This window comes from Mus caroli, unplaced genomic scaffold, assembly GCF_978045245.1.
Source record: "Mus caroli unplaced genomic scaffold, Mus_caroli_1 scaffold_10, whole genome shotgun sequence".
In the NCBI taxonomy this organism is placed as follows: domain Eukaryota; kingdom Metazoa; phylum Chordata; class Mammalia; order Rodentia; family Muridae; genus Mus; species Mus caroli.
Window position 1 is genome coordinate 95,359,829 of NW_028227265.1, and position 10,730 is coordinate 95,370,558.

A 10,730-nucleotide genomic window follows, 5' to 3' on the forward strand; every position below is an offset into this window, starting at 1 on the left:
GCAGGCGGATTTCTGAGTTCGAGACCAGTCTGGTCTACACAGTGAGTTCCAGGACAGCCAGGGCTACACAGAGAAACCCTGTCTCGAAAAACCAAAAAACAAACAAACAAACAAAAAAGTCAGTTTTGAAAACTGTAAGCCTACAATAATGAGCAAATCTAAACTTCCCTCCAAAATTGGAAAGATAAGCAAAGTACCAAAAACAATAAGACAGTTAAACAGAGTTTAGAGGAGGCATGTTAGCACCTTGCTCTGTGTTTGCCTCCAACAGTTTATATCATACCCGACTTCTCACAGTTGTTCTCTCTGGTAGAATCAAGGCCATGGGTACTTACTTGATGTACTAGATGTGTGTGTGTGTGTTCATATTTACTCCCCTGGAATTTGTTCTGGGTAATTCATGGTAAATAGTCTGCCTCAGTGTTAGTCCTAGCAAACTCTGCTATATCTACACATTAGCCAGGGACCCTTCCATGGTCATCTGAATTTGTGTAATCTATGGCTGAACACTATCTATCTATTCTCTTCCTCAAAACACCAGAGGGGCCTGGTGGTGGCAGCCATGGCAGTGCTCACCTTTAATCTTAGCACTCAGGAGGCAGAGGCAGGTGGATTGCTATGAGTTCCAGGCCAGCCTGGTTTTCAGAGAAAGTTCCAGGACAGCCAGGATTACACAGAGAAACCCTGTCTCAAAACAAAACAAAACAAAACAAAAGAATAAAAACAAAACAAAACACAAACAAATAAAATAAACAGCAGAGGAATTAGGAATTACTTTTCTTTTTGGATGATATTCTCTATCATGGAGCGATCATTTTAAGATTATTTTTAGGGCTGGTGAGATGGCTCAGTGGGTAAGAGCACCCGAATGCTCTTCCAAAGGTTGGGAGTTCAAATCCCAGCAACCACATGGTGGCTCACAACCATCCGTAACAAGATCGGAGTCCTTCTTCTGGAGTGTCTGAAGACAGCTACAGTGTACTTACATATAATAAATAAATAAATCTTAAAAAAAAAGATTATTTTTAATTGGTAGGGCTGTGCTGTAACGCCATTAGTCTAAGAACATACTCTTTTCCTGTCAAACTGTACACATAAGTGGCTAGTTGTTATAATAGCCAACTGAATGTGTGCTGCACGTGTATTTTTCATTCTTTATGGAATGGAGTCTTCCTTTTTTTTTTCCTGAAAATAAAATGTGGGAGAAAAATATATACCACACTGTCATGTCAGAGCATTGTCTCAGACAAAATGGCTTCAGAAAAAGGAGTGTTCTGTATGTTTCATAGGTAACGTGATCTATGTTTCATATGACACATATGATCTGAGTTTCACAAAGATAAGAGGGACACCAACCAGCAAGACATAATGATTCTAAAGTTTCCAAAGTTAAATGCACTTAATAACTGAGACTCAATCTCTCTCATTTTTTTTAAGACTGTTTCTCTCTGTAGCCCTGCCTGGTCTAGAATTCGCTCTGTAGACCAGGCTGGCCTCGTACCCAGAAAGTATATTCTCTTTTTAAAGAAACATTTTATTTTGAAACCTATCATTAGACAAAGCAGTAAGTTGCTATCACTATGCTGTCAAGGCTACGAAGAAACAAGCATCGGTGGTAGAAACATGCAGTGGCATAGCCTTTTCTAATGAATAATCTACCTATCAAGACTTAAGCTGTGTATTACATTTGGATTCAGAACTCCACTTCCGAGAGTTTATCCTCCTCACATATGGGCAAAATACAGAAAGAGTCATGAACCTCTTCCTAGATACAGGCAAAGCACTTGGATAAACTTAACAGCTACTTAAAGTGAGAGTTCATAGCAAAGTAAGAGCAAAAACAATAGCATCTATTCTTGTATGGCCAGTTATCTTCGGAGCATTGTGGCTCAAAACAATAAGCACATGTCCTTCTCCACGGGGGGATTTAAGAGCAGAGTGTGCTAGCAGTTTTCACTCTGGTCAGTATTTTGGGTGGACTGCGGTGACATCAAGCCTTGAACTGGCCAATCTGTGAGACAGGCATATGTTTGACTAGTTAGCCTGGGATGTTGACTGCAGGAAGCACTCTTTTGTCTTTATTAGAGCTGCTTGGGTCTTCTCAGACACAGAGGTGGGCTTTCCCCAAGGTGAACGATCTAACAGAGACCCTCTAGAGATTAGGAGGAAGCTGAAATGCCTTTGATGATGTCGTTTTGGCAGTCACACCTCATTTCTGCCACACTCTTTTGAATATACAGTTCAGCCATGATTCAGTGGAGGAGAAGTATTATCCAAAGAACACAATACCAGGAGGAAAAAAAATTATCTAAGAGCATCTTAGGTGTGTTATTTATGAATGGATATTGTTTTAACATTATGCACATTTTCAAAAATTCTACAACAAATATTGTATGTGATAGTGGCATTCTAAAACTTATCTCTGTGACCGAGGTGAGATACGAGTTCTTTCTGGGGCTGTCTCTGCCTTTCATTGTATGAAGTCCAAAGGAGAGAAGGCCAGTTAAGAAGGGAATGAGAGAGTTAAGAGGTCATAGGGTTAGATAGGCAGGAAGAAAATGTCTCATAGATGACATGCTACTACAAAGAAATTCCAAAGGTAAGCAACGGATAGATTTAGACTGCAGAAATAAACAGTATCTACATATAAAAGTATGAATAACACACGCTTTTAGTCTCTGCACCCTGGAGACAGAGGCAGGTGGATTTCTGAGTTTGAGGCCAGCTTGCAGAGCAAGATCCAGGACAGCCAGGGCTAGCAAGAGAAGCAGTTTTAAAAAACCAAAACAACAAAAACAAAACAAAAACCACCTCACACAACGATAATAAAAGTGAATAACGTTTGTAGCTGGGCAGAGTGGAGTATGACTGTGAACCTAGCTACTCAGGACACAGATGCAGGAGGATCCCTTGAGCCTAGGACATTCAAGGTCAGCCTGAGCAACATAAACCCCTATCTCAAAAACAATGCAGACAAAACAAACAAATGAGAAAAGCATTAACAGAATTTGTATCTACCAGCAATAGGCAAACGATTATTGAATATCATCACTGAGAGTAAATATTTTAAACTCAACAACTGAAGAACAAACATAACAAAGACATGAAAAACACCTACCCAGACAGAGGAAAATGTGGTCTAAACAGAACAAAGAGAATGCTGGGAAAACCAAACTGTTCTCCAAATTGATATTTAGGTCAGGCTTCTGTTGGGTGTGAGGAAACTGAGAACGGATTCTTTTTTTTTTTTTTTAAAGATTTATTTATTAAATATGTAATATTAATGTTATATGTAAGTACACTGTAGCTGTCTTCAGACACCCCAAAAGAGGGCATCAGATCTCATTACAGGTAACCACCATGTGGTTAGCCACCATGTGGTTGCTGGGATTTGAACTCAGAAGAGCAGTCAGTGCTCTTAACCGCTGCACCATCTCTCCAACCCCATCCCCCACCCCCTGAGAACTGATTCTAAACGCTATCTGGAAATGCAAAGGGACAAGAAAAGCCAGACAATATGGAAAACAAAGAAACCGGGACGCTTATAGTACTAACATCAAGATTCTATTTGCCTTCAGAAATTAACATAGCACATAACTGGGGCGGAAACAGACAAATGGCACTAACCGATAGTGACCAAAAAAAAAAAAAAAAAAAAAAGCAACGTGTATGTGACACTAGATCTTTGACAAAGGAACAGTTCTGATCAATAGGAAACAATAAGAGTCTTTTTATTTAATGGTGCTAGGTCAATTGGATATCTATACGCAAAAGTTGAAATTTGACCCATGTATTTGAAGCTATTTTTAAATGTGATGGTAATTCAATATATTCTATAGAAGTTATATCTTCCTGAGCCTGGTGTTAAATAAGACAAAGTAAGTATAGCAGTGATTGGTCCTGGAAGGAAGCTGACACTTAATTCCCTTCATAAACGTAATTTATTAAGAAAAGGAGCCTGGAGGTGAGATATCATAGGAGAGAAAATACTGTAATATATTTTACATTGTTTTATGGAGTCTTAAAGGGGAAGTGTCCCCTTAAAACTTGTAGAGGAAGTTGAAAACAAGAGTCACAATGAGGCAGCTGGGGAGATGGCTCATCATGGTGAGAGCCCTGACTGCTCTTCCAGAGGACCTGGGTTCAATTCCCAACACCTATACGGCAGCTCAAAACATCTGTAACAGATATATACTCAGGCAAAAGATCAATGCACATAAGATTGAAAAACTAATACATTACTTGAAAAGAGTCAGAACGAGAAGCCAAGTGCTTGGGAACAGAGAAGCATCTTCAGAGAGATTCCTGAAAGGAACAGAGGCAATTTTAGCCTCTAAGTTCGGGGGCTGGCAGGATGCTTCACGTCCTATGGGTTAGTTCTCTGTAGCATATGAGACAGAGCATAGGGAAGATGCAGGTAGCATACATGAAGACATGTTAGAGTTACAGCCACAGATGCTTAACTCTGTCTCAGAGAGGGCTGAGATGATTCATAGCTTGCTTGCTCTCTTCAAGCTGTGGGGTCTGGCTTTTCAACCGCTTAAATGAGCAGCCTGTGTTCTAACAATGGAGTAGTCAAAGATCAACTACACTGGACATAAATCAAATACTTCTTATGGATTGCCTCTACTGCCAATATCTTTTGTGGGGTGGAAGGCCCACTAACACTGTGGCAGAAGCCATTCACAAAACGTATAACTGACAATCGACAACCAGAATATGGAAATTACTGTCCACCCAGAAAGGACAGATGCATCAATATGCAGAGGAGTAAAAGAGACAAAAAGACAGCAGCAAGAGAGTGTATTCAAATATCAAGCACGATCGTATACACGAGGGGTGTTCAGCCTCACCAACCCTTTCAGACATCAGGAAGAGGCTGGGAGTTTTCTCCATTGGCCTGGGTAGTTCCGTGAGCATGCTCACACGGTAGCAATTTACCAAGTTTTGTATTCGTAATTTGTGTTGTTCCTCTGTATTTGCTATACTTCAACAAACATACTGTCTAGAAGTCCATTTGTCACTTGAGCTAACTTCATGTGGACTCGAGGGATGGAAAGACTGAAGATGAATGTGCTTCATAAAGTCAGAGAGCCTGGAGCAACCCAGCCAGGTGTCACTGCCCCGCTTGGGAGACAACTGGAGATGCTAGGAGTCTCATTTCTTTTTCTGGCTTCCTTTGTGACAATATGCAGCAGCCTTGGTAGAAATCCCTTTTCTCGGGAGAGTCTTATCCCTTCTGGAGCCCACAGGAAGCTCGCCTGGAATCTCATCCGGCCTCCGGTTCTAACAGCTTTAATCTCCTGGCAGAGCAACACCACGGGTATACTTTGTTCAGGGAGCATCAGGTGGGTTTCATTTTTAACAGGTTTGTTGTTGATCTTGGCCCTAGCTCTCCAGTGTGGGTAGTGCTGGCTCTAGCCTCCTTAAGCATTGGACATGATTGAAAATCTGACCCTACCTGGGGATTCCCAAAAGCAGGGAAGGCACTTTGGTATTTTCACAACAAAATTCTGCCTACTGATTGAGGGATGGGGGTGGGGAAAGGGCACTGTGGTAGACCCCAGGGAGTTAAAACAACAGGGTTAGCATAATTGGTTTCTGGGCTCTTTGGGAAACACAATTGGGATTACCTATTAAATTCCCTGTATAACTTTTAAGAAGTCTTTTAGATTGTAAATGAAGCAGTTATCAATCTAGTTAGGCAACACAATAACAGGCTTTGGAAGTAAGACTCGGGACAAAGGATGTCATCAAAATGCAAATGGTTTCCCCTGGGTGTGTCCTTATGAAAGGTTTTCAGAAAGAGGGAAAATTGTTCTTTGAGGCTGTGGAAAACTGTTTTGATTATCAAGGCGCTGAGACAAAGAGGAGACAGGAAGGCTTAGCTGGTTTACTTGTTTTCAACTCACTTAGAAGGTTAGATGTTTAGTTAGTTACCCCTTAGTTAATTGTATTGGTCCCTGGAGGAGCTCGTAGCTGGAGCCATCATCTCAGATCTTCTTATTTGAATGAACCCAATCTAAGTTTGAGCTCTGGTGATCCATGCCGGCTAACAGAACAGGAAGATAAAGTCTGTGCCACCCGGATAATGTGTATTGGGCTGTAAAACCACTTCCTCTCCTCTTATATTTAAATTTATGATCTACCCCCCCCCCACACACACACACACAGAGCTAAAGAGGAATTTGGGGGCAAGGGGTAAAAATAAAACTTTGAAATTAATTAAAATAATGGAACAATAACCCCCCCCTTCATCTTTCTTCAACGAACTTAGTCTCAGTATTTAATGCCCAAGAGGGTCACTTTAGAAGATGTACAAGGAGCCTGCTCTTAGCATCTTCAGAGTCTACTGTAATTATGTTTTATAAAACGGCTGCATGAGGAGTGCTTGGCAGGCCCGACCAAGGTGTTCCCTGAACAACCAAACCATGCGACGGACCAAATATAAAAGGAAGTTTATTTGGGACCTGGAGAAAGGGAACAGAGAAGGACAGAAAGAGAGGAGAGAGGAAGAGGGGAAGATCGAGGACACGTGAGAAAAGAGAGAGATGGGGATTGCAGGGAGAGGGAGGAAAGGCGAAGGGGGAAAGGGGGGAAGGAAGGAGGGAGAGAGAGGAGAGAGGAGAGGGAGAGAGGGAGAGAGGGAGAGAGGGAGAGAGGGAGAGAGGGAGAGAGGAAGAGAGGAAGAGGCTCTACCTGGCCATTGCTAGGTAACTGTTGGGCGGAGACTCGAGGAAATGCTAAGGGTACTAAGGTACCTGGAGGAGGTTATTACATTATTACATTCTGGAGCAAGCTGACAGTTTCTCACACTGAGCCGAGTTGGTCACAGCAGGTTTGGTTTCAGAGGGTGTCAGACAGCATGAACAGATGGACAGTCCCTTGGGACAAAGCAAGGGGAGTTTGAGTAGCTCAGAGACATGCGGCTCTTCAGGATGCCGCTCCTGTTTCAGCCCTTTCCTCTGCTTCAATCCCCCAGACACTGTTTAAAACTTTCTTGAGGAAGTCAGTTCATCTGGAACTCCGGTAGCAATCCTTCTAAGCTTAGTTGGAGTGTCAAAACTCTTCAAGAAAAAAAAAATACATTTTTTGAAAACACAGAGTGGGTCATGAATTTGTAGCATTTGAGATTAGCACAGTGTTCTTATTCGGCTCTATACTGTTCTCTGAGTAGCAGCTTTGCATGACAGCTCAGACTCTGACAAAGCCACTGATTAAAGGTATAAACACCCTTGGCAATAACAACCAGCCAAACATTCTTTAATCATCAAAAGCAAAACCAAAACACATCAGAATCATGGAGAGCCTTTGGGGACAGAAGGGACTTGGTAAAGAATCCACACTGCTTTTTTTTTCCCTTATGAGTTAAGATTCAGACATGTCCCACCCACTTTACCTTTTGACATTTCATCTACAAAATTCACACTGAAGAACCAAAATAATTTGTCAGACTCAACCCCCTCACCCTGCCCCATAATGTTTTAAGTAAGTTTACAATATGACATGGACTTCCTTCATCAATATCCTCATGTGCAGATGTCTCATGGGAGCCAGGCAGAATGGAGATGGTCTCTTCTGGTTTATGGTTTCAATCTGTGCAAATACACTTCTCTGCACTAATCCTTAACTCTTCTGGGCATGGAGACCTAGTGAAGCATGGGCATTATAAAAAAGAAGACAAAAGCCGGACAGTGGAAGCACACACCTTTAATCCCAGCAGAGGAAGGCAGAGAGAGCCAAGAGGATCTCTGAGTTTGAGGCTATCCTGGTTCACAAAGTTCCAGGACAGCTAGGGCTACATAGAAAGATTCTGCCTTGAAAAAACAAAAATAAAGAAGAAAGAGGAGAAGATGAAGGAGGAGGAGGAGGAAGAGGAAGAAGAGGAGGAGGCTCAACTGATTTATCATGATCTTATGTGCTTGGAATCTCGGCACCTAGAAGGAAGAGGCAAGGAGACTTTGAGTTTACCACTAACCTGGGTTACAACAACAACAACCAAACCAAAACAAACCACTTTGGTTCTGGTCTAATTCTATTACAAAATATTACAGAGAGATGGAATGAGCTCAAAGGGTTTGTTCACAAAAGTTTCAAGGAGAAGGGCAAGATGGGGGACATTCTTTGTATGTGGCGGGAAGTGATCATGGGATTCAGCTTTCAAAAATCACACGTATAGGCTGGTTGTAGTTCTGTGGAGAGCAAAGGCTTTATAGCCTTGGGTTCATTCAGTCCCTGCACCACCTCTTCCCATGCTGACAAATGGGATAGCGTTTGGGAAAAGGCTTTCCAGGCTGCAAATTATTATTGTATAAGTAATAGCACTGCTGAATTTTTTATTATTTACTTAACTATAGCAGGGAGAGGGAAGACACGTGGAGACAGCCACACCTATAGCTCTTCATGTGTAATTCCTGGTTGATTCACGTGCTTTTGAAATGTATAAAAAGGACCTAACTAGATAATGTTTCTGAAATTTTTGTCTGAGTAGCTCAGTAGTTACTTTCATCTTAAAATAATGTCCTCCTTATTATTTTCTTTTATAAATAGATTCTAGGACCAGAGCTGTCTTTATGTACAGGTGAGTATGTAATATTGACTCTATAGAGTTTTGACTTTCTCGGCGAGTTTTTCTTGAGTGCTCAGCTTCCTCACTCCATCACTGCTGTCTTCAGAATCCTGCCTCCTGTAACTGCCGTTACTCTGACAACCGAGTTATTGTTACTTCCCATTTAAAACAATCTGGATGGCAACCATGGCGGAGGGGAGAATCCCCCAGTGTGTCTTCCACTTTCGGTTGCTTTTAGCTTATATTTGGGGAAGATGGCTGCGTTTAACTGCAACTTTGGGCAAGTTGGCTGGAGAGTATTTCTGTTATGTTTACATACTATGTAACTGTGTTTTCAGACAATCTGCTTCGGATTGTTGCTCATATACTGGTGTGAGCTGGTTCTCAAGGACAAAACCAGGGCTGGAGAGATGGCTCATTTGGTACAGCCTTGAAAATATTCAAACCCGAGTTCAAGCCACAGAATTCATGTAAACATGTTCAGAGGTAGAGACAGAAGGACCCCTGGTACTCAGTGGCTTCCTAGACTCGCTGGCTAGGCAGCCTAGCATAACTAATCAGTTCCAGGACAATAAGAGACCTCACCTCAAAAGAAACAGATGGTGTGCCTGAAGACTCTCGACTCCATGCACATGAACACACACACACACACACACACACACACACACACACACACACTGTGTGTGTGTGGGGGGTAGGAGTTAAAATGTACAAAGATCAGAAATGAAGGGATGCCATTCTAGAGTCTAAGGATATCAAAGAATAAATGAAGAGTATATGACTAACACTTTGCACAAAAAATTAATGATCTACAGAAAAGGACCAATTCCTTGGAAAAATGTAATTCAATCAAACTCCCACGGGGAGGATCATATAATGGGAATAGGTCTATATCTGTTACTGAAACTAAATCAGTAACTAATTACCCTCCACAACAGAAAGAACCAGCTCTAGCTGGCTCTAATGGTGAATTGTGGCAAACATTAAAGAAAGAAACTAGATCCCATTGGTTGCTTGCATTTGGTTTGAGACAAGGGCTCGAGATGTTGCCCGCCTGACTCGGACTCATAATCTCAAGCAATCATCCTGACTCTCTCAAATCCTGACACTAGACATAAATGAGCCATCCAGAGTCCTCTTTTAAAACACAAAATGAAACTACAAAGCTCCATTGGCCAGAGCTGAGGTTGAAATGGAGCTCATGAGGGAAGGCTGTGAGAGTTGGATCTCATTATTTAAAAGTTGTGTGTGTCTGAGTGTGTGTAGTATGTGTGAGTATGTGTATGTGAGTGTGTGAGAGTGTGGATGTGTGTGTGTGTGTGTGTGAGTGTGTGGATGTGTGTGAGTGTGTGGATGTGTGTGAGTGTGTGGATGTGTGTGAGAGTGTGGATGTGTGTGTGTGTGTGTGTGTGTGTGTGAGTGTGTGGATGTGTGTGAGTGTGTGGATGTGTGTGAGTGTGTGGATGTGTGTGAGAGTGTGGATGTGTGTGTGTGTGTGTGAGTGTGTGGATGTGTGTGAGTGTGTTTATGGCTGGAAAGACAGCTAAGCAGTTAAAGGCCTATCCAAGAACACTTGGATAGGACCTGAGCTCAGTCCCCAGGACTCACACGGCTTATGAGCATCTATAACTCCAGTCGCAGGAGATCCAATGCTCTCTTCTGGCTTCCATGGGCATCAGGCACACACCTGATGTACCTGCATGCATGCAGGCAAAACACTCATACATATAATCAATCTAAAAAACCAAACCAATCTAAGAACAAACCTTTAACTTTTAAGTAACTAATCATCATGAACTTTTGGCACTACATTTTTTTTTAAAGCATTTTTTTTTTTTCCAAGACAGGGTCTCACTATGTAGCCCTGGCTGTCCTGGAACTCGATCTGTAGACCAGGCTGACCTTGAACTCACAGAACTCTGCCTCCCCAAGTGCTGGGATTAAAGGGATGTGCCTCAACTGCTTGGCTTAGATTTTATTTTTAAGCATTGCACTAATATGTGTTGAGATAATAAGGGTATTTATTTATTTATTTTGTCATCCTCAAATTTTGTTCCCAAGGCATGTGTCTCACTATGGTCCCACTCTCGTGGGGAGAAGAGGCAAGAAAGGAATAATTGCAAATGCTCTGTAAATATGACCGGATGTGGTGGGGGTTTCC